This window comes from Pogona vitticeps, chromosome 4, assembly GCF_051106095.1.
Source record: "Pogona vitticeps strain Pit_001003342236 chromosome 4, PviZW2.1, whole genome shotgun sequence".
In the NCBI taxonomy this organism is placed as follows: Eukaryota; Metazoa; Chordata; class Lepidosauria; order Squamata; family Agamidae; genus Pogona; species Pogona vitticeps.
In genome coordinates this window covers 6,373,723-6,397,399 of record NC_135786.1, presented here as the reverse complement: position 1 = coordinate 6,397,399, position 23,677 = coordinate 6,373,723, and the positions used below count along the sequence as shown (strand labels likewise).

The window sequence follows — 23,677 nt, the reverse complement described above, 5'->3', positions numbered from 1 at the left end:
CACCATAGTTCACAGAAGTAACTTTTCCCATTTCTGATGGGAGGTTGGTGTATTGAACCTGGGTTTTCCTCCAGTCAAAGCTTGTGCAAGGCGCTGCATGCGTCGTCCAAAAAAATCTCTGAACAGATCCTTGCTTAGCTAGAAAGCTCACCATGGGGTTTGGGGGTCACTCATCATCCATGGCTTTATCTATTTAATCCATTTCTACCCCGAGACAGCATACCCTGATCTCCTTTTCCCCACTGGATGCTCCCAACAACCTCGTGGGGTAAGTCAGCCTTCAAGTGTGTGGCTGGCCCAAGGCCCCCCAGCATGCTTCATCAATTAAACAGGGATTTGAACCCAGATCTCCTGCATCATCTTCTAGCACTCTTAACTGCTACATCACATCACCGGCTCTTATACTGGATCTGTCCGTTTAATCTCCTTTGCAAAGGTGTTGTGGCATCTTTCCTTGGAAAAGGGATGAAATGTATATGTCAGACATAAATCTGAGCATTTGATTGGGTATTGAGAGACAAAGCCTCCTTTCTTTCTTTCATTCATTTTCTTATTATTATTATATTGGTAGTAGTGTCCAGCCATCCCGGTAGCCTCGTCTTCCACGTCCCCTTTAAAACCATCCACGCTGCTGGCCCTTACTTCATCTTGTGGCTGTGAGTTCCACAGTTCACATGTACACTGCAACCGTGCTGCTTATATACGCTTAAATTGTGAACCACCCAGAGAGTGTTTTAATTATGGAGGGTACACATTGCTGCCGTTCCCCCTCACCCGCTTAAAACACTCATTGGGTGGTTCACAATTTAATTATGCAGGTTATACATCCCGCCCCCTCGCCGCGCGCAGCAAGCTGGGTGTTCAGTTTACTGACCTCGGAAGGATGGAATGCTGAGTGAACCTACCTGGGATTGAACCTGGGCCATGAGCAGAGATTTGATTGCAGTACTGCAGTTTAACCAGTACGCCATGAGACTCTGGATAGATGGTGCAGGAAGGACAGAAATTCTGTAACCCCATGGCCAGCAGGAAATTGTAGCTGCATTGCTTCAAATGCTATTGTCTTGGATTTTAAAATTTTTTTAAATTTTGCTTGATGCATCCCATCCTTCCCCCCCCCCCTCAACTCTCCAGGTTTTGGTGGAGACATGCCTGATCCAAAAATCATACCTTGCCATCCTAGTTCCACTTGCCCATCCCAGCCTTAAAGGCTGGGGAGGGTGAAACACAGCACCTCCTGATCTCACTTATCCTCGTGCCAGTCCTCTGACTCAACTCAATATTATCCCCATTTTACAGATAAGGAATCGGGATGAGAAGTAGCATTGCCCCATTCACCCAGGGGCTTCAGGACTTAAATGAGGCTTGGGAACTCAGAAGGATAACTTAAGATGAGGAGCCAGCTTCCAACTTTAAAAGAAACAAACACTGATTAGGGAAATTAATTGAGGCTAAAGATAATAGTGTGGTGGAAGTGAGCCTCTCTGGGGATCTTTTGACCCGGAGGAAGGCAGCACAGAAATAAATATCTATTCAAAGGCAATAGATCCCTGACCGAATGCTTGGAAGAGTTACTGTTTCAGACTACAGCTCCCAGAATCCCACTCACCATGCGGGCTGGAGAAATTCTGCAAGTTCTAATCCGAAACAGTAACTTTTCCAAAATCGGCTCTCAAGCAAATATAGACCTAACAGGAACCCCAATGTTTCATCCGGAAACTGTGTTCGGTGATCCTTAATAAGTGGGATCTGAGTGCATTTACGTAGTGTAGCAAGGAAAATGCACTCTGCAGGCGCCTGCGTCTTACAATTTTGTATTTCAGCACAGTAATTGCCAGGACTGAGCCCTGTCTTGTTTTGAAACCTTGCAGAAAGAAAATTAACAGGACGTCTGTTGTTTCTGTTGCCCTGTGACCTTTAATTTCAATGTCTTCTTAACCCCGCTGTTGAGAGAGAGAGAGAGTCATAAGATTTACCTAAGAAGAGGATGGTGCTAAAAGGCAGGAAGCAAAACTTTGTGGTTGTAAAGTTGTTTTGTCAGGCGCAAAGGGGGAAGAAAAGGGTCAGGGTTGTGTTTCTTTTAATCGCACCTCTTGGCAGGGTGAAGGAACCCTTGCCAGGAACTTCAAAGGCTGTGATCAAGACCAGGAGGAAGAAAACAAAAGCAGTCCAGAAATCCTAAAACTTTTGCTCAGGGAGAAGAACCACCAGGGTGTCTTCGGCCAGAGATGGAATCCAGCAGGTCTTGAGACCAGTAGATAAGTGTGGCCCGAAGACAGAACGTTTTGCCTGTCCTGTAGGAAGCTGCCTTGTCGGATCTGTGGTCCATCTGAGCCCCGCCCTTACCTGGAGGTGCTGCAAATGGACTGCACACCTCTCCCTAGGTAGCACCTATTCTTAAGGATGATCCCACCCAAATATTATCGAGACCAGAAGCTGCTTAATCATCATCATCGTGCGGAAGTTGAGCCATGGCAACTGGACTTCTTTCTTCTTCGGTTGGAACGTTTCACTACTCATCCAAGCAGCTTCTTCAGTCTGAGTAGAGTCGGTAGGAGATCCCTGATACATCCACCACCTTGGTTTCACTTCCCTCTGGTCTGAATAGACTCATTAGAAGGACAAAGGATTGGGGGTGAGGGATAATCTCACTTCTGCAGTCCTTCTCCACCCAGTGTCATTGGTGGTCATTAACATCTTGTGTGTGGCCCTAATCATGTGCGGTCAAGCCAATCCTGATTTATGGCAACCCTTTTTCAGGTAGAGAATACTTAGAAGTAGCATGCCCTTCTTTTAGGGTTGCCCTGGGCCTGTGTAGCTTGCCCAAGCCTACACATTCTGGCTCTTCTCCCGGGAGGCCCAGTGGGGAATCAAACTCCCAACCTCTGGCTCTGCAGCCAGATACATAAATCACCGACCTATCCAGCTTTGCTTAGGTTCCCAGATAAGGTGAGATCAGCATGTTCAGATGTAGCCTGCTTGGACATAGGTAGGAATGCAAAATTAAATCTTCCTTCTCTGGTCTGATTTCTATTTGATTTGAAGGAACACCGGCAGGTTGATTTCTCTCCAGACATCAGATCCCTAAACATATTAGGGATCTAACATTTGCAAAGCCGCCTAAGCGAGTCATCTTGCAATTTCCTCCACCTGTCTCTACAATGTGTACATATGGTTTGAGAGCTGTTGAGAAACTAGATCGATCGGGGTTGTGATGCATATTTCATTAATTGCTTTGGGGTGGTGGTTGGGCTTTGCGATGCAACATGTCCTTGCTTGATGAGTTCCCATTTACAAGACGAACGCAGTTCTTTTCCATGGTGGGATCTTTTTTTAAAAAAATCTCCTTTCCACCTCTTTAGAAGAAGCAAGCGCCAAAAAGAGTATCCGCTACACTGCCACCAAGCGCTGTGCACACCCAGCAGAAAAGCAGAGAAGAGAAACGGGCAATGAAACATTTTGGTTTGGCCCCGACCGAAATACTTCTTAGGTGGAGCTGAGAAAAAAATAAATACATCTTGAACAACAACTCCTAGAGTCCCGCCCATGCCAGCTTAGAGATTCTAGGAATGCAAGTCCAATAATTGCTTTGCCAACATTTGCTTTTGTGGTTGTGTGCCACGTCTGGCCCATGGACACTGAAAATAACAGTCCAGAAAGAACAAGCAATATGCCCTTGGGGTCCTCAAAATTGCACAGATGCAAAGGGGGAATGCACCTTTTATTGGACCACTACAAAATTAAACAAGCAGCAAGCTTTCATGGGCAAAACCCACTTCCTCAGGCCAACCATACTTCCTTCATAGACAGTGCAGAGAAATCGTAGACAAAAGTCCCAAAATTGATGCTACATGTCTGTGAGAGACGATCCGGGTCTTCCTGAGGCCAGGCCTCTAGCGCCTCTGCCACAAGGCCTGGGATTTTTACATCCCTCCTCTTGAGGAGCTGCCAGTTACCCTGCAATTTCACATACACGCACACATCACTTGCTTGATTTTGATTCACTTTCTGGTGGGGAAACAGTTACGTGACGATGGATGAGCCACTAATTCTCTTATTGTTTTCTCACGGTTCCAAAGTGCAATCAGAAACCAAATGATTTTTAAAACACAATTGCAAAAACAGGCAATACCTTGATAGACCACAGAAGGAAAAAAAAAATCATACAATCCACGAGCTTTCGTGGATTTAAAAGACCACTTCATCAGGTTTGCTTTGGGTCCTTTTTGGGATAAAGGCCGGATAAAAATATTTCTCGTAAGTAAGTACTTACTTACCATACATATGTAGGTATCAGTATGAAGAGCTTAAAGTTCAACAGTTCGTGGCAAAGTGGATTTTGCCAGGAAAGTTACCCTTGGGTCAAAAGTCCTTGCCAAAATGGAATTGGGCGGGCACATCTCTCTTTGATGTATGTCAGGAAGTAGTATGGTTGCTGTTTCAGTGTTACAGCTGAGGCAGCTGTGGATTGAATGTAACCCCCAGTTCTCCAGACAAACAATGCCTGTCATTCTATTTATTCATTAATTAGGTATCTATCTTGTTCTTCTTCCAGTGAGTTGAGGAAGGTCTGGAGATGTGGAGTTCCCCCCCCCCCCGCAACTTTCTTGTCACAGCAGCCTGGTGCAGTTGATCAGGGTGAAAGAAAAGGAGTGGGTTCAGGTCACCTTCTGAGCTCAGTTGGTTAGAGAGAAAACATGACACCCAAGGATAATTCGCACCGATCTGAGACTGCAAGCCTGAGAGCGATCCGGGAGGTAGAAAATACAAAGGCAGGAGAAACTTCCCATCCCCTGACTTTCTCTGCCAGGAACGTTGTGCGTGCTAAATTTGCCATTGAAGAAAAAAACGGGATGGAGGGAGGCCAATGCTTACAGAAAAGGTGCTAATCATCAGGCTCAAGCTGAATTCCTTCTGCAGCTGGAGCCATGTGTGTAAACGGATTTTCATATGAGCTCTGCAAGACAGCGGTCTTCTCACTGAAGTGCTTAAATGTGTATTTGAGCGATACCAGCTCTGTAGCCTTGACATAAAATTGGAAGTCCAATAGAAAGGTTCTCGATGAGTCCTTCACACTTTTCTTTCTTTCTTTCTTTCTTTCTTTCTTTCTTTCTTTCTTTCTTTCTTTCTTTCTTTCTTTCTTTCTCTCTTTCTCTCTTTCTTCTTTCCTTCCTTCGCTCATTCTTTCTTTCTTTCTTTCTTTCTTTCTTTCTTTCTTTCTTTCTTTCTTTCTTTCTTTCTTTCTTTCTCTCTTTCTCTCTTTCTTTCTTTCTTTCTTTCTTTCTTTCTCTCTTTCTCTCTTTCTTCTTTCCTTCCTTCGCTCATTCTTTCTTTCTTTCTTTCTTTCTTTCTTTCTTTCTTTCTTTCTTTCTTTCTTTCTTTCTTTCTTTCTTTCTTTCTTTCTTTCTTTCTTTCTTTCTCTCTTTCTCTCTTTCTCTCTTTCTCTCTTTCTTCTTTCCTTCCTTCGCTCATTCTTTCTTTCTTTCTTTCTTTCTTTCTATCTCTCTGTCTCTCTATCTGTCTGTCTGTCTGTCTCTCTCTCTGTCTGTCTGTCTCTGTCTGTCTGTCTGTCTCTCTCTCTGTCTGTCTGTCTCTGACTGTCTGTCTGTCTGTCTCTGTCTGTCTCTTTCTGTCTGTCATCTGTCTGTCTGTCTGTCTGTCTGTCTCTCTCTCTCTCTCTCTCTCTATCTCTCTATCTCTCTCTCTCTCTCTCTCTCTCTCTCTCTCTCTCTCTCTCTCTCTATCTATCTATCTATCTATCTATCTATCTATCTATCTATCTATCTATCTATCTATCTATCTATCTATCTATCTATCCATCTATCCTGCATTTGAGGAATGCTCCATCCATGGTGGGAACCAGCTGAAACTTTGGTTGGTCAAGTGAGAAGTAGCCCCAAGGGCTCAATTGGGTGCAAATGGCAGGAATGCAACCCATCTGTTCTTTTTCTTGTATAAATAGCAGCCCCAGGCTTACCTGGGGTGTTAAGTTTAGCTCCTGCTGCCTAAACAGAAACTCCCCTTGGCATGGCAGATGCAGTTTTGCATTGCAGAACTGGGAAAAAGTTTGAGGGATGCAACTTTTTTTGGGGGGGGGGAGGAACCTGCCTCCAGCATTGCCAGTTTTAGTTCCATAAAGTAACATTTCCAACATCTGCATGTGACACTGGTAACCAGAAATGCCAGTATCAGCTACAGAGGATCCATTCGTGCTGGGTCCCTGACAGGGAAAGGAGGGGTTCCCCGCTGCCTGCACCCCCCCAGGCAGCTCAGGCGTCCCCAGGGATACTCTTTAAATAACACAAAACGTGGTGCAATTAATATTGGCCTTTAGGCTCTCGTAATCTTTTTTCTAGTGGAAACAGTCTCCAGCGACGTTGCTTTGAATTTGTCACGTCTCACGATTGAAATGGGGATTCCCAGTGTGATGTGGTGGGTAGAGTGGTGGATTAGGACTCAGGAATCTTGAGTTCAAATCCCCACTCATCATGGAAACTCACTGGGGATGTGGAACTGGCTAAACAACTCCTTAAATATCTCCCTTACCTTGAAAAAAACCCATAAGGGTCGCTATAAGTTGGTTCCAACTTAACAGCACAGAGCACACACACACACACAAGACTGAAGTTGGTGCGCTAATCAGAAAGTCAGGCCAAGGCTTGGATGCATTCCTGCCTGGAGACTACAGCTTCCGTAATCCCCCAACCAATATGATTGTGGGACAGAGCAGCTGGTGCAGGATGGGAGCTGTAGTCCTAAACAGTAACTTCCCTATGCTCTGATACAGGTAGAATAAACAGAAGAATGGGAAGATGCAGTTTGTGAAGGCGGACCGCCTTCTGTCTCCATGGAAACTCTCCACATTGTCTGAAACGCTGGAAAAGCAAGGTTTCAAGTTGTGTGGAGCCCATCAAGAGATGCAGGAAGGAGCCTATTCTTCTTATTTATTTAGTCAATCCCGAACCGGAAGAGAACTCAGATGCAATACTTCTTTTAATGAAAAGCATAAAGATTGATGGAGAAAATGGCACCTTGGTCCCATTGAGTCCTGGCTAGGGGATTCTGGGAGCTGTAGTCCCCCAAAAAAGCAACAATTACTAGTAGAGATGAGCAGGTAAAGGTAAAGGTTCCCCTTGACAGTTTTTGTCCAGTCGTGTTCGACTCTAGGGGGCAGTGCTCATCCCCGTTTCCAAGCCATAGAGCCAGCGTTTTGTCCGAAGACAATCTTCCGTGGTCACATGGCCAGTGCGACTTAGACACGGAACGCTGTTTCCTTCCCACCGAGGTGGTCCCTATTTATCTACTTGCATTTGCATGCTTTCAAACCGCTAGGTTGGCGGGAGCTGGGACAAGCGACGGGAGCTCACTCCGTTGCGTGGATTCGATCTTACGACTGCTTGGTCTTCTGACCCTGCAGCACAGGCTTCTGTGGTTTAGCCCACAGCGCCACCACGCCCCTTGTGGAAAGAGTAATTCTAGAAAAACTAGAGGAAACCACATAGTCCCCCACTTAGGCAGTTGATTTTCCCATATTTGGGGAAAATCACAGGGGTCAGCACATCCAAAGTGCAATAGATGAGCCTCACCCTGTGAAAACCACTTTGATAATCATGGTATGTCCCCTGCCAGAGATAAGCACGAACTGGAAAACCAGTGGTTTGTGATGGTTTGTGGTTTGTGGCTACTCACAAACCATGAACTATCACAACCCCCCCCCATGAACCGATTCATGGTTCATTTTTCAGGTTCATGACATGGTGGGGAGGCAGAAGGCCCAGCCCCCATGGAAGGAACTGGGCCTGCTCCCTCTCAGGGTGGTGGCAGAGGAGGAAATGGCAGCTTCAGAAGAAGAGGGGGTAGGAGCAGGCACCCCATTTTGCCAAAGCAAAACAAAGCCCCAAGGTGAAAAAAAAAGTTCAGCAATTCATTTGGTTTGGCAGAGATGGGCAAGAACCAAACTAGAGATGGGCACGAACCGAACCACGAACCAACTTCGTTTGTGGTTGGTTTGTTTTGTTTTGTGGTTCGTGCGTCGGTTCGTGCCCATCTCTAGTTGCAAGCTCTGATCTCAAATACTTGAATAAGGCTCAGGCTGTCAGCTGAAAAGAAAACGCCAGAGAGCTACTACGAGGATTCACTCTTGCCGTTTTCTTTGGTGGAACGTCTCGTGTGCGGCTATTAGGGAAGAACTGTTTTGCAGGGAGAAGGCTAATGCTGGTTCAGTTGTGATTGATTTTCCTTTCCAAGGGAATCTTATGGGACTCTTTGATTTGATGTTAGTGCCTTTAAGATTAAGCACCCAATTCATATGGACATTTGACCACACAAAGCTGTTTTCTTGCCCGGGGACAGTTCTATCACAGGACAAGTTCCTTGGTGGCCTTTCCAATTTACAGGGTGGCAGAATAGCAAGCGGGTCACGCTCTGTTCCATCCTGGAAGGGCGCTGTCTAAAGAAAGTATGAAATGTCTTTCCCTTCTAACGTCAAAGAAGCTGAACAGGAATGTCCTGGGGTGAAAGTTAGGGAGCAGGTATCCTACTTGATTGGTGAACCTGTTATATTGCTTTCTATTCCATGACGAATTTCAGGCTCGGTCAGTTTCTATGCCATGAAAAGTCTCCAGATGCTTGTACCAGCTCCAGGTCCTACAAGCATCTCACGCAATACACAGACCCATTTTATAGTCCTTTCTCACAGCAGTTAGCTGTAGAGATGGGAGTATTCGTATTCGTGGATATTTGTATTTGTGGATATTCGTGGAAATAACAAGGGTTATTTCGCCGCTGCTGCCAGTCGATTGTCCGCAATCCGTTACCCAGTCCCGGCAGGAGTCAGGATGACAAGTGTCTCTGCCAGGTTGCAGAGTGGCTAATCCATTGCGGAGAATGGCGCAATAGGAAGCCTCCGCAGAGCCATTGGCACCGGCAAAATCGTGAGTGGACCCTCGTTATTTCCACCTATGCAGGGATATTTGCATATGAATACGAATACCCCCATCTCTAGTTAGCTGTTTCCCTGATTACGGGCATGAAGTGATCTCTAGAATCATCACAGACATTAACTAATTTGTGGTCACTTGAGTTACATTTATGATTCCTGCTTAACCAATGGAGAGAAAAAAAGGAATTATTTATTTTATTTATATATTTCAAATGTTTTACCCGGCCTGTCTCCTTAAAAAGGACCCGAGGCGGCTTGCATCATTAGAAGACAATATTTAAAAGCTAAAAAGAGTAAGTACACAAATGTTTTTAAAAGAATTAAACACCCCACTAAAACGGTAAACAAAAGCAGCAGCAAAAACAGATTCAAAGCAGTAAGGTACAACAGTTCATTTAAAAGCTCCACTTAGAGAGCTAGTCATGAAGGGAAAGCTTGCCTGAAGAGGGGGGTCTTTGTCTGCTTGCGAAAGGAGAGCAAAGATGGGGCCAGCCTGGCCTCCAGTGGGAGGGAGTTCCAAAGGCTGGGAGCAGCCACAGAGAAGGCCCCTCTCCCAAGTCCCCAGCAAATGCCCAGCCTGTGAGAGTGGTGGGACTGAGAGAGAGGCCTCCCCTGATGAGATGCAAGAAAGTGCTGGGAATCTGCATGCAAGATGGCAAGAAGAATGTTTTCTCCAGGAATCTGTAACAAAGAATAGAACCTGTTGCCAACACGGTCAATTAGAGGCTTGTCATCATGCAGAGCCTTGTGTATGGGCTCCTATGATTTGAGAATAATCCCTCAGATTTAAAGAAGTACGTAGTGGAATTGAATTGATTTTTTTTCCTTGTGCTTTTTGCAGCTACCTGACAGGAATATGTTCAACGGGTATAGCTTTGTCCATCTCGCCCTTTCTATGGTGGGAAGAGCTGTACCTGTTGAATTTTAATTCAGCAATGCAGAGGTGCCATCAGAAGGAGTTGCAATCCTCCATGGAAGTCTCAACTTTCTTTATGTGCATTTTTCCTACCCCCATCCCAGTTCCCACCTTAAAATACTAGAGCAGAAAGTTTTTATAGAATTTCTAGATGGTATTCTGGTCATAGGGCCCTCGTAAATCTGTCTGAACAGGTTTCTCTGCGTTGCCATTCCTAATATCCAATTTATAGCCACTAATTCTTTTACACTGAGATTGTCCTGTTTCTTGTATGTAGAGTGCAGAAGACTCTCTGCAATCTCTGTTTCAGAACATTTCAGTCTATCCGGCTACTCTTAGTTGAAAATCGCTGTTTAGTGGCAGGGAAATAGACGTGAAGGAGAAACAGCTAAAATAAAGTACAGTGGTGCCTCGCTTAGCGATTGCTTTGTTTAACGATGTAATCGCTTAACGATTAGTTTTCCGGAGCGATCTTGTGTTCCGTTTAACGATGTTTCTTATGGGCGATTTTCGCATAACGATGTTTGGGACCTTGCTTTGCTTAGCGATGACAGTTTGGGTCCCCCTGTTTTGCTTAACGATGGTTTTGACAGCCTCGTGTTGGCTGTCTTTTAAATGTTTAAAAAGGTTTTTAAAAGGTTTAGAATGCTTGAAATCATAAACCCTTTGTTAAACTAATTTGACTTTGTTCTGACTCTTTTTGAATTTGTTGTAATTTTTTCCCCCATTGAAATGCATTGAATAGGTTTCAATGCATTTCAATTGGGGAACCGCGTTTCGCTTAGTGATGTTTCCTATGGCGATTTTCGCTTAAGGACGGCAATCCATTCCCATTGGAACGGATTATCTGGTTTTCAATGCATCTCTATGGGAAAACGCGTTTCGCTTAGCGATGTTTTCCCATAGCGATGTGTGTGGGGTTTTTTGCACCAATTAAAATCGTTAAGCGAGGCACCACTGTATATACTGAAGTTGGAAACCCAATTCAAAGGACTGAATATCAATCAAGGGTTCTTAAGTCATTACCAAGTGTGGAATCCTACCTTGATTCACATAGTTTGCTATTGTGTGGTCTATGCGATTGTTATCTTGTAGACTAACGTGACATTTTCCGCAGCCTGGTGATTCTACTACTTCATTGCTCCTTGGTCCATTATCTGTATCCCCACCTGGTCATGTGGCCATGTATAAATATGACAGTCCTGTAGTCTCACCCTTATGTCTGTGGAAGTGGACTTGATCCAAGAAAGCTCACACTGAAATATTGCAGGTAGTCTTCAAGGCACTGCAACGTTTTTGTCTCAGGTGTCTTTTGTTTTGTTTTGTTTTTTATCTGATATGCTTGCACACACTAACATGGCTACTCCTTCAAAATACTGTATATATTGGTGGATGTTTAGGTCACTGTGTCTTGATGTTTGTTTGTTTTTAAAGTAAGGTGACTATGAAATTGTTTTCCATTAACTTCTCAGATGTTCTCACGACCAAACTAAATGCTCATATAATGAGCAGATTTTTCAAAAACATAAATAGAATCAGCTGGTGGGGGGTGATCGTTAGCTAGTTCCCAGCAGAAGTAATCCTTTTCTCTCCTTCTATGGTCCTGGGGGAAGATCTGTCCTGTGAAGTTATTCGGTATCATTCACACGAGGTTCTTCCACTAACAACAGCCCCCCCCCTTTTAATGAAAAATATTTAGTGGAGAGAGTTCAAGTCCAGGATCATGAAATGAGCTAGACGGTTCGCCTGCTCTGCTCCTACTTTGCACAAGATGTGCAGAAAGTCTATGCCTTGTTTTGAGGTCAATTCATACTCCCAGGAAGCCTCCAGAGGAGCGTCAGATATCCAGACTGCTTAGGATACTACTATTACAGTTAAAATTGCATCAAATGCTAGCTTTGTAAAATATGGATAGAATCACTGTCGCCTTTCCAACCCGGAAACCCAATCTGTAGACATTGCACAATCTAACTGTTGGCTGGGGATGGTCGGATTTGTAGTCCAGGTGTTTGTAGTGTTATTGCCTTTTAATGTGCTCCTAGAGCATGGTCTGTAACAATCTCTGGCCAGAATCCTATCGCTTACATACATTGGCTTAAGTGCAATGATGTAAATTGCTGCAAATTATTTGGTGGACAGAACAAGTCATCAGCCCTGGTGTTCCTCATGGCATGCCAGCCATGGGGTTTGGAGTGAGGCGAGGAATACAAGCATCAGCTCCTTAATGAAAGATAAACACTGCTACAGTTTACACCACTGGACTTTACACCCACAGACATCGGTGCTAGGATTCTGGCCCATGTAATTAAGTTTTGCCACTTCTGTGTCTCTCTTTCTCTCCACCTGCACCTGTTGCCAGCAAGATAATATGCTCATTGGGTCATCCTTCCGATACAGTGAATTGTTTAATAGAAAATGGCATTCCATTTCAGAATTTTTTTCTCAAAAGGCCTTGGGGGGGGGGAAACACCTTTTAAAAATAATTCTGTGAAGTAATTAGCATGTGCTACTCATTATACCAAAACAGGTAAAGCTGCCCGCTTTTTATATGTAAATTTGAAATTTAACCTTGTTATGCCTTCATGACAAAACCTCCAACCCTCCCCCCCCCCCCCCAATTTGTTATAGGTGACTGTGCAATTTCCACTCATTCTTTCCCATCTCTGCTTCCTGGAACATTGTGGGAATTTAAAATGGCTGCCCCTGTACTAAGTATATGCCATGGTGTAACATTTCACAGCATGCTGCAGAGTTAGGCTACATCAGTGGCATTCTAGGAAATTTGAATCGTGGCCTTCTGTTGCCTCTGCTAGGTAAGTACGCAGTGGGAACAACGGAAGCAGGCTTCTACAGAGTCAACGTCTTGGTCAACTAGGCTGATATTGTGAACACCATGACAGGCAACAGCTGCTTGGGGTTCTAGGCCAGAGTTTTTCCAGAGATACCTGGAGGTACCGGGAAACAAAATTTGGGCTCGGCTGCTTGCAAAGCAGATGCTCTACTTTGGACCCCTATGGGGGAGGCACTATAGAAGAAGAGGGGGCAGAACTTAGAAGAGTTACTTCGGGGGACTTATAGCCTCCAAAAGCATCAATTCTTTGGCGGACAGCCTTCTTTATGGTCCAGCTCGCACTTCGATGCATCACTACTGGAAAAACCATAGCGATCAACCCTGGGTGCTCACTGGAAGGACAGATCCTGGAGCTGAGGCTCCAATACTTTGGCCATCTCATGAGAAGAGAAGACTCCCTGGAAAAGATGCTGATGTTGGGAAAGTGTGAAGGCAAGAGGAGAAGGGGACAACAGAGGACAAGATGGATGGACAGTGTCATCGAAATGACCAACATGAATTTGACACAACTCCGGGAGGCAGTGGAAGTTAAGAGGGCCTGGCGTGTTCTGGTCCATGGGGTCACGAAGAGTCGGACATGACTTAACAACTAACAACAACATTGCCCCCAAAAGTAATATTTCTAAGTTTTGAGATGGAAGTTCTCTAGAGGGCATTTTAAACATGGAGCTTCCTTGGTCTCACTCGTAGAACTTAGAGAATGTGATCAAAGAATCAGGCAAAGGCCGATGTACTACTCTGGGTAGGAACATTTGCTTAGGAAAGTAGCCCATTACAGCATTACTGCTAATGTAAATGGATCTTTGATAAGGTGAAGAGTTCTCATTAAAACTCACTTTCTCAGTTGAGGCAGCTTGTTTTAACATGCTGAGACTGCCTGTCAGGGAATTCTACGCCTCCGGACAATTCTCACCTCCAGCACATGGCAGCTTGTCCTGATACTTACCCTGCCAACCAGTTCCTGCAATTTGCACAAAACGAATGATGAAATGCATGCACACAGCAAGCGCAGAAGGACAGGGTGATCGCACCAGGTAGGTGCGAACACCAGGTGGGGTATAAACAGTCCACCTCGTGCTTCGGATTTTTTAAAAGCCAAAAGGACAACACCTTCCAGAGATTTAGCTGTGCAGTTGGCCTAATGGTAATGCTGATACTCCCCGAATGCAAAAAATTGTCAGTGAGAATGGTAGCGAAAGTTTTCCCTCAAAAGCAGAGAGAGAAAAAATTGGATGCAAAAATAAGGCTGGCTGGGATTTCCATCCCTAATTTCTCCCATCACGCTTCTGTAGATTCACATGGAGAGCAAGACTTTGTAGTACCACAGAAAGGAAGGAAGTCGTGAATGAGGCTTCAAGGGTCACCCAGGCATCATCATCTGGGCGTAGGAGAGGCTCTGGAAATCCCCACTTGACATGGGATTAAGAGGGGCTGAGCAGCGGAAATGGATGGCAGATTTTGAAGTCTGGCAGCGTTTATGGATTAAGCTGTTTTCTAGGTCTTTGCGTTCGGGCCCCCGTTTTGCATCCCCTGCCTTGAGGATGAATGAAATCAGCAAGGGGCTGGGAGAGGAGGGGATTATCCGATGGGGCCAACAATGAGACGGAAAGGTGGGGGCTCTCCCCGAAGGCAGAGGGCAGCAGGAAAGCCTTCCTCTGTGCCGGCAAAAGATGCCAAGATTTTAATCCTACTCTTTTAATTAAAGGCTGGAAAGGTAGTTTCCTAGAAGTTTGAGGGCACGGGAAAGGAAGGCGAGGACAGGCTGGCGTTGTACAAAACGGCGGAAGAAAACAGAATGACTCATGGCAAAGGATCGAATTGGGAAAGAAATGAAAGCCGATGGATGTGACAATGAAGTCCGAAGCAGGCCCTTGGCAGCCTCACAGCCCACCATCATTCTCCATTTATCCCCTTGTCCCTTAAGAGTGCCAATCCATCAGTATTGCAGTGGCCCAACCAGCCAAACAACATCATAGCAAACAAGGTGATAAACTAAAAAAAGCCGTTGGACTGCAGATTCTGTGGCTTTTCAGCTCCCACACCTAATCCACTGTTTTTGGAGGTAATTTCAATTTAAATGCTGTAATTGGTTACATTTTAGATTCCTCCTAGTCATGGCACAAACATAAGGATACCAACAAACTGGAGCAAGTTCAGAGGAGGGCAATAAGGAGGATCAGGGAACTGGAAACCAGGCTCTGTGAGCAAAGACTGCAAAAACTGGGGATGTTTAGCCTTGAGAAAAGAAGACAAGAGGGGAAGTCTGATAACACTTTTCAAATATTTGAAAAGTAGTCACGCAGAGGATAGTGTGGTTGCTGACCTTGAGTCAGACATCTTGGAGAGTGAAAGCATGGCTTAGAAAGCACGGCGAAAAACAAGGCCAGTGGAGGTGATGGCATTCCAGTCGAACTATTTAAAATTTTAAAAGATGACGCTGTTAAGATGCTACACTCTATATGCCAGCAAGCTTGGAAAACTCAGGAGTGGCCAGAGGATTGGAACAGATCTTCCCAATGCCAAAGAAGGGTAGGGCCAAAGAATGCTCCAACTACCGTACAATTGCACTCATTTCACACGCTAGCAAGGTTATGCTCAAAATCCTCCAAGGTAGGCTTCAGCAGTATGTGGACCGAGAATTCCCAGAAGTACAAGCTGGATTCCGAAGGGGCAGAGGAACTAGAGACCAAATTGCTAACATGCACTGGATTATGGAGAAAGCCAGAGAGTTCCAGAAAAATATCTACTTCTGCTTCATTGACTATGCAAAAGCCTTTGACTGTGTGGACCACAGCAAACTATGGCAAGTCCTTACAGAAATGGGAGTGCCTGACCACCTTATCTATCTCCTGAGAAATCTATATGTGGGACAGGAAGCAACAGTTAGAACTGGATATGGAACAACTGATTAGTTCAAAATTGGGAAAGGAGTACGACAAGGCTGTACATTGTCTCCCTGCTTATTTAACTTATATGCAGAATACATCATGCATAAGGCCAGACTGGAGGAATCCCAAAACGGAATTAAGATTGCTGGAAGAAATATCAACAACCTCTGATATGCAAATTATACCACTCTGATGGCAGAAAGTGAGGAGGAATTAAAGAACCTGTTAATGAGGGTGAAAGAGGAGACTGGAAAAAACTGATCTGAAGTTCAACATAAAAAAAACACCTAAGATCATGGCCACTGGTCCCATCACCTCCTGGCAAATAGAAAGGGAAGATATGGAGGCAGTGACAGATTTTACTTTCTTGGGCTCCATGATCACTGCAGGTGGTGACAGCAGCCACAAAATTAAAAGACGCCTGCTTCTTGGGAGGAAAGCGATGACAAACCTTGACAGTATCTTAAAAAGCAGAGACATCACCCTGCCAACAAAGGTCCGCATACTCAACGCTATGGTTTTTCCTGTAGCGATGTATGGAAGTGTGAGCTGGATCATAAAGAAGGCTGACCGTCAAAGAACTGATGCTTCTGAATTGTGGTGCTGGAGGAGACTCTTAAAAGTCCCCTGGACTGCAAGGAGAACAAACCTATCCATTCTGAAGGAAATCAACCCTGAGTGCTCACTGGAAGGACAGATCCTGAAGCTGAGGCTCCAATACTTTGGCCATCTCATGAGAAGAGAAGACTCCCTCGAAAAGACCCTGATGTTGGGAAAGTGTGAAGGCAAGAGGAGAAGGGGACGACAGAGGATGAGATGGTTGGACAGTGTCACCGAAGCGACCAACATGAATTTGACCCAACTCTGGGAGGCAGTGGAGGACAGGAGGGCCTGGCGTGCTCTGGTCCATGGGGTTACAAAGAATCATACACGACTTAATGAGTAAACACCAACAAAATGCAGAGGAGTGGCAGAATGTGTTCTCTGTCATCCCAGAGTGCAGGACACATAATAATGGGCTCAAACTGCATGAATCTAGATATAGGTTGAATATAACGAAAAACGTCTTACCTGTTAGAGCAGTATGACAACGGAACCAATTATCTTGGGAGGTGATTTCTCCTACACTGGAAGCATTTGAGAGAAATCGGGACTGCCATCTGTCAGATCTGCTTTGATTTGAATTCCTGTCTTGAGCACGGGGGGGTGGACTTGATGGCCTTTAGAGGCCCCTTCCAACTCCGTGATTCCATGATCCAGTGATTCTATAATCAGCAGGGGGGGGAAGAGGGGGCACTGGTAGCAGAAAAAGAGGAATAGAAAATCTGATGCTAAATGAAATAGGATAGATCTGAATGGCTGGAGGATTAACTATTTAAATACAACTGTGTAGTCACCGTTAATACATCCTGCCTTCTTCAGTGGTTGGTTTTCTGTCCTTTCTTTCACCGTAAACAAGGTACTGCTTTTCTCCAGGCTCTTTTTCCATCAGCAACTTGGGAGTCAGTTATTATTATTTTTGTCTCAGTTTATTTTTAGCAGAAGTTAGCGATTCTGTGTTCCTTCTTGACTGGCGTGTTTTGCCCCTTTTTTGCAATTATGAGCCCTGGAGACCAGGCCCGGCTGCAGACAAACTGGTTGGTAATTACTGAAGTCACAGGATGGCATCCTGTTAGTTAGAGCCTTTCATCAGATATCTTCCAGTGGGAGGGAGACTCATTAGGAATCTCACCGTGGTGTCAGGTTGCACCTCCAGCAAAGAATTGCCCATTTTTCTAAGCAAGTCAAGAAATGCTATAGTAGGGGTTCCCAACCTTGCACCTCCAGATGTTATTGGACTACAACTCCCAGAAATCCTGGCCAGCACAGCCAGCGGTGAGGGCTTCTGGCAGTTTTAGTCCAAGAACATCTGAGGACTCAAGGTTGGTAAACCACTGACCTCCTATGGGAGCAGGGTGAGTAGGAAAAAATCCCATTACTGTGGAAGGAAGGATCAAACCCGTCTTATTGCAAAGATTAAACGGATTGAGTTAGACACCAAGTTAGACATTGTACAATTCAATGCATTCCAATGGGGGGGGGAAATTCACCAAAAATTAACGAAGAGTCAGAACAAAGCCAAATTAAGTTTGCAAAGGTTTTACAAGGTGCACTAACGATCCCAAGCATTTTAAACAGTTTTTGAACATTTTAAGACACTCTAAAAATAGCGAAAACAGACCTGTCAAAACCATTGAAATGCATTGAAACATATTCAATGCATTCCTATGGGAAATGATGTTTCGCTTAGCGATGTTTTCCCATAGCGATGTTTTTTTTTAACCAATTAACATTGTTAAGCGAGGCACCACTGTACTAGTTGTGTGCCGTCAAGTCAATGCTGAGTTCTAACCTTAATAACTTTAAAACTGCAGAGCTGGAAGGGACCCCATTTGAGTCCAGCCCCTGTCAAGGTGCCACAGTGAGGATCGACCTCTCATCCAGATGCCAAACCTACTGAGCTATCCAGCAGTTGACCCTTTCCAGGTTTTTCCAGGTAGAGAGACCCTTCCCGTCTTCTAGGGGCATCCTGGGGCTATACAGCTTGTCCAAGGCCAGAACTGGGGGCTCTACTTGCAGGGGGCACCATGGGGGAATCGAACCCCCCAACCTCTGGCTCTACAGCCTCTGAACTATCCTGCCAGACAAATGAAGGCCAAGAAATCATGAAATGCAGAGAGCTTGAATGCTTCAACCATAGGATGAGAAATGGAAAAAATAAAATGGTTGCAGTTGATCATCCAAGATAAAAATAAATGTAAAGAGAAGGAGTTTTTAGATAAAGAACCTGGGAAACTGGTTTGCGTGACCCTGATGACATCAAACCTCAAGTGGGAAAGCAGATGAAAGAATTAAAAAGATGAGGTTTTGGGGTTGAGCTAACTTCATGATCTGAGTCTAAAGAAGGAGGCTGCGGTCCATGAGCGCAAGCACCACGTCAGGCTTGTTAGTCCTGAAGGTGCTACAATACTTTGTTGTTTTTTTGCTATTGTGAAAGCAGCCAACTTGCTTCGCTCCATAAAATACTGGCATCGGATCAAGCCCACAATTCCAGACTGGCTTGCATGTGCATTCCAGCTGAGAAGTGGGCTCGGGAGCAAGTTTTTAAAAATCGTATGTAAACCAGTATATTTACTTGGCACAGGTTTACGAAGATCAAGTACCTAAAATTGATACCATACTTGATAAAATGGTACGACTGAATGTGTGGTTCTCAAGCAGATAGGAACGCTGGAGGCCTCTAATTTGAGGAGTTAACCATTGATTTCTGGCTGTTTAAAAATACAGTCAAGTGAGAAGCCAGCCAACTGCAGCAGCAAGAACAGTTGGAAAGGAACCAGGTCCTAAATAAAAGATTTCTGGAACAGCAAATAAGGCTTCACAGAAGATCAGGGACCCTCCGGGCAGTTGCTCATGAGTCTCTTGTTCCCAACCCTTATGTCAGAATTTCTCGTTATATGTGGCAAAAGAGTTCCAACCTAGAGGGATCGGTCTAAACCTTTCCAGATGCACCTCTGGCTTTAAGGCAGAGGGGCCGATTTTTGAGGTCTGAATCCTTCCTTCTGATCTCTTCACCAAATTTATGCCGAAGGTTCATACTGGCTATAAGCATCATAAATGCTAGAGTTTTGGCCACCACCAAAAAAGAATGTTCACTGCAACACAACACATGTGAGTTCGTAGCTGACACTCCCACAATGCCAAGTCTTCTCCAAAGCGTTGCCAAAGATCCAGGCTACTTTATGGGCTGTTTGGGGCAATTTCAGGGCATCGCACCAAAGAGCATTCAGAAAAAGCACATGCGGGCTTGTAAAGACACTGCAAACACCCGGTATCTCGACAGTCTGTGCCAAACATCTGGGCTGCTTGTGGGTTTGGGCGGGGGGACCACGAACCCTCCATTTTGGCACATCACACAGCACTCTGCATGACAACTGATAGAAGATGCATGGCAGATTTTTACCACCTTGGCACTGATTTTTATCAAACCAGTGGTGGGGTGGAGTGTGCGGAGAGAAGGCAGGAAAGTAAACGTTAATCGTCGTTTTATTCTGGAGCAGAGCAGAAGTGAAGTGAAAATAAAAGGGACACCACGTATTTTTTCTGGCCCAAGCCCTTTTGGGTGTTCACGATGGTGTGACACAATTGGCATACATTTTATTGGCAGATTGCTGCAGGTTAGGAAGTTCGTGCTGGCCTTGAGATTTATGTCCATTGTGTTACACCACTGGGCATAACTAATAGAATTTTGGACATTTTGTTGTATACAATGACATTTAACGTGTGTTTATTTTATTTTATTTATATCCCGCCCATCTAGACCAAAGTCTACTCTGGGCAGCTAACAACGCTCTAGAATAATAAAATTAAATAAAACAACAACATTAATACAATGAAGATGGCAAATAAATTAGGTATCAACAGGAGGGAAGGCCTGCCTAAAGAGCCAGGTCTTGAGTTGGCTCTTAAAAACACCCAGCGAGGGAGCCAGACAAATTTCTGGGGGGCGATTGTTCCAGAGGCGAGAGACCACCACCAAGAAGGCCCGCTTTCTTGTTCTTTCTCTCTGGGCCTCCCTCGGTGTTAGGCCCCTCAGCTGCCCTTCCTGGCTAGAGCGAGCAATTCAGGTAGATCTAGGTGGGAGAAGGCATTCTGCTAAATATCGAGGTCCTAAACCGTTTAGGGCTTTATATGTCATCATCAGTACTTTGAAATCAATGCAGAAACGAATGGGCAGCCAATGTAAGGCAGCCAGAGTAGGGGAGATATGCTGATGTTTTCTCACCCCAGTAAGAAGTCTGGCCGCTGCGTTCTGCACCATTTAAAGCTTCTGTATCAATCTCAAAGGTAGCTCCACGTAGGGCGCCTTACGGTAGTCTAATCTCAAGACTACAAGCGCATGGACCAGAGTGGTGAGGGCCCCCACATTAAGTTAGGGACGCAGCTGGTCAATCCGCCAAAGATGGAAATAGGCGGTACGGACCACTGACAGTACCTGGGTCTCCATTGTATGGTGCCAGTTCAGCATTATCTTTTCTCCTTGATTTTTTATTTTATTTTATTATTATTATTTTGGTGAGGCTGGATGCAAGTGAATAAATGAATCATAAGAAAATATGTGCTAATAAATGAAATTACCATCTCTTAGGTCAGAGATGGGTTACATGTGGCCTGTGGGATCTCCCCCCACCCAGCCCTATCCCACACTGTACAAATGATTGTTCAAAAACTCACTTCGCGCACTCTTTAAGTTGTGGGAGGGAGGAATTCTGCCATATGTTCAGGGCCCCCTGCATCATGGGACTGCTCGTGCTTGTTTGTGTGTGGTGTGCATGGCATACACACACACACTTTTTGAAAAACATTTAAAACACTAGAGGGTGCAAGGGGATTTTTCATTTAAAAAAAAAACAAAGTTTCTCTCAGAAAAATATCTGGCAACTAGAAGACATGCCATCAGACACAGTCTTTAGAGTTGGTTATGTGTGGCTCTCTAACTTTCTACGAGCGGGCATCTGCAAGGTGTCCATAAATGTAGAGTTTTTGCTCTACAAAAAGACTTGTTTCCTCCACTCCCAACCTTGAGAACCCATTTTCCACTTTCCAAGTTTCCAAGGGATCAAATCGTTGTGTTCCTCCCATCCTTTCCATGGCTATCCGCTGAATCTGCAGCCTGTCCAGGTGAAGAAGTGGACCATGCACCGCAATAACTGATGCATCATAAAATGTGCCGCGTTTTAAGGTCTTACCCAACCTGAAGGGTTTTTTTTCCCCTGTGGCTTCAGGCTGTGAGGATGTAAAGCCCAAATATCTGAATAGTCAAAATCAAAACCAGCATGGCAGGAATAGGATTCACAGTATGAACCCCTTCCTAGTATGAGCTAGTTCACCAAACCATAGCATGTAAGATCACACCCCACATTTTTTTTGTTATGTCTGGACTAACACAGAATCATAGAATCATTGAATAATGGAGTTGGAAGGGGCCTGAAAGGTCATCAAGTCCAACCCCCTGCTCTAGGCAGGAATCCACATCAAAGCAGATCTGAAGGATGCTTGTCCAGTTTTCTCTTGAATGCCTCCAGCGTTGGAGCGCTCACCGCTTCCTGAAGTCAAGGGTTCCGTTGTTGTACTATTCGAACAGGCAACCTTTCCTAAGATTAAGCTGAAGTTATAATGCTGAGACACAGTCAAAGAAATCATAGCATTAAATTGCAATCAAGATTTTTTTAAAAAAAAAAAAGCAATTGAAAAACATATTTGAGCAAAAGAGAAAAAGCAGGCCTACTTTGCTAAAAGCCCCTTATTTATGGCATCACTCCACCTTTGTTTCTTACACACCTAGCTGTGCTTGGCGGGATGATGCCCTAAAATGGGGATTCTCATTTTACCATGCTTCCCTTGTAAAATCATTCCCATCCCCATCATCCCCACCACCCTCATCACATCTGGATGCAAACATCTGCCTAGGCTGGTATCCGCTGCAAGTGCAGAAACCTGATTTCTGTTCACAGCTTTCATTTGCTTCGTTATCTCTGTGCGCACAAGTGTCTTGTACATCATTGCTGTAAAATGTGTTCCCCTCTCCATTTTGATTTAACTGTCCAGCCTTGGAGCATAAGGAATTACGAACTGGCACACTCTCTTAAGGAAAGAAAATATTTCAAATGCCTTTCTGGCATGATTATTTAAAATCCAGTTAGAACTTTTTCATTTCCACCCTTGCACGGATGCCGTAATCCTGCTTCCATAAATCAGTTTGACTAATCCTCTTTCCTTGTTTCCTCGTTTTTTTTTTTTTTGTTTCCAACTTCCCTCCTCGCCTTCCGCTTCTTCCTTCTCTTGCCCCCCAGCCAGGCTGATGTCTGTGAAAGGGCAACGTCCCGGGTAGATGGTATTTATTTATTTGTTGCCTCCTGAAACATGGGCATTTTTCCCCCTCCCCATGAAGCTGGTTTAGTGCATCTGCTTTGGTCAAGGGTCTGGCAGTGAGGAAAACAGCAGGATTTCCACACAATAGATCAATGGCTTTTCAGAAGGAAGGCTTTTATTCCCAGAATGCATGAGGCAGACTTGAAGACGTGAGCCCCTCGTTCTGCTGCTCTCTGATCTGCCTGTGTTTTTCCTTGTCGTATGCGATGCTTGTCTTTGCTTGCCAGAATCAATGCAGCTTATACAAACTAGCTGTCTTTTATCCAGGGTGGCGGCACGTGAGTCTCTTGTAAAGGCTTTCCTCTTTCACACATAAGCACACACATACAAGCGTGCGCGCACTACACCGACTGTGGTACGTTTTGATACTCCGATTGTACTTAACAGAGCAGAATTTTGAGATCTAAGATTTAGCCTCTGTCCGTGATTTTGGAAAGACATGTCTGTGCTCTTGTTTAGGTATCAGAGTTCTCCAAGCTGCCTGGCCACATGGACGATGTGTAACATTCTGTGTTTCACAAATGGGCTGCAATCCAGGGCCAAAATCGAGAGATTTGGGGTTTTGCTGTTTTCCTTGTTGTAAAGTAGATCTTCTCTTTGGTGAACTAAAGGCAACCTATGTGGTTCATTTCCTCTTCTCTGTTACTCCTTCCTCACACTAACCATGCAAGGTAGGTAAAGCTGAAAGAGAATAACAGGTCCAGAATCATCCTTTGAGCTACATCGTTTGGGAAAAAGACAACTTAGATCTTCTGTATCCCCGTCCGGCAGACCTAACTGCTGCACCATGGTGCCACCTTGGTTTGATATGGTGGGTTCAACCACTGACCTAAATGACCGGGCCAGATCATGCAGTTCCAGCTGGGTGAAGCAATTCCCCCAGCCCCTGTTTCCTCCATCAAAATTAGAGATGGGCACGGATTGCCAAAATGGGTGTTCATTTTGGTTCATGGTTTGTTTGAAAGTCCACAAACCACGAACCATGAATTTATCAATTTTTCCTGAATCACAAATCAAGTCATTGGTTCGTTCAGGAACTTTTTTAAAAAAAGAGATACCCCGGTGGCTGTCTGGAAAAAAAATACCAGGCCTGGCTGCCTCCTTGTCAC

The 23,677-nt window shown here is 44.7% G+C and overlaps 1 protein-coding gene, 1 long non-coding RNA gene and 1 pseudogene across 4 annotated transcripts in view; 1 reads left to right on the top strand and 2 right to left on the bottom strand.

Annotated features, from left to right (window-relative positions):
* Positions 1–23,677, top strand: part of SAMD10 (sterile alpha motif domain containing 10) — a 67,837-nt gene that overhangs the window by 4,653 nt on the left and 39,507 nt on the right. The window lies entirely within an intron of this gene.
* The window catches only part of LOC144588699 (uncharacterized), a 186,905-nt gene continuing 168,913 nt past the window's right edge, over positions 5,686–23,677 (bottom strand). The window contains exon 2 of the long non-coding RNA XR_013544372.1: positions 5,686–5,784. This is a non-coding gene — a long non-coding RNA (uncharacterized LOC144588699). The remainder of the gene's footprint in view (positions 5,785–23,677) is intronic.
* LOC144589366 (U1 spliceosomal RNA) lies at positions 7,486–7,635 on the bottom strand (annotated as a pseudogene).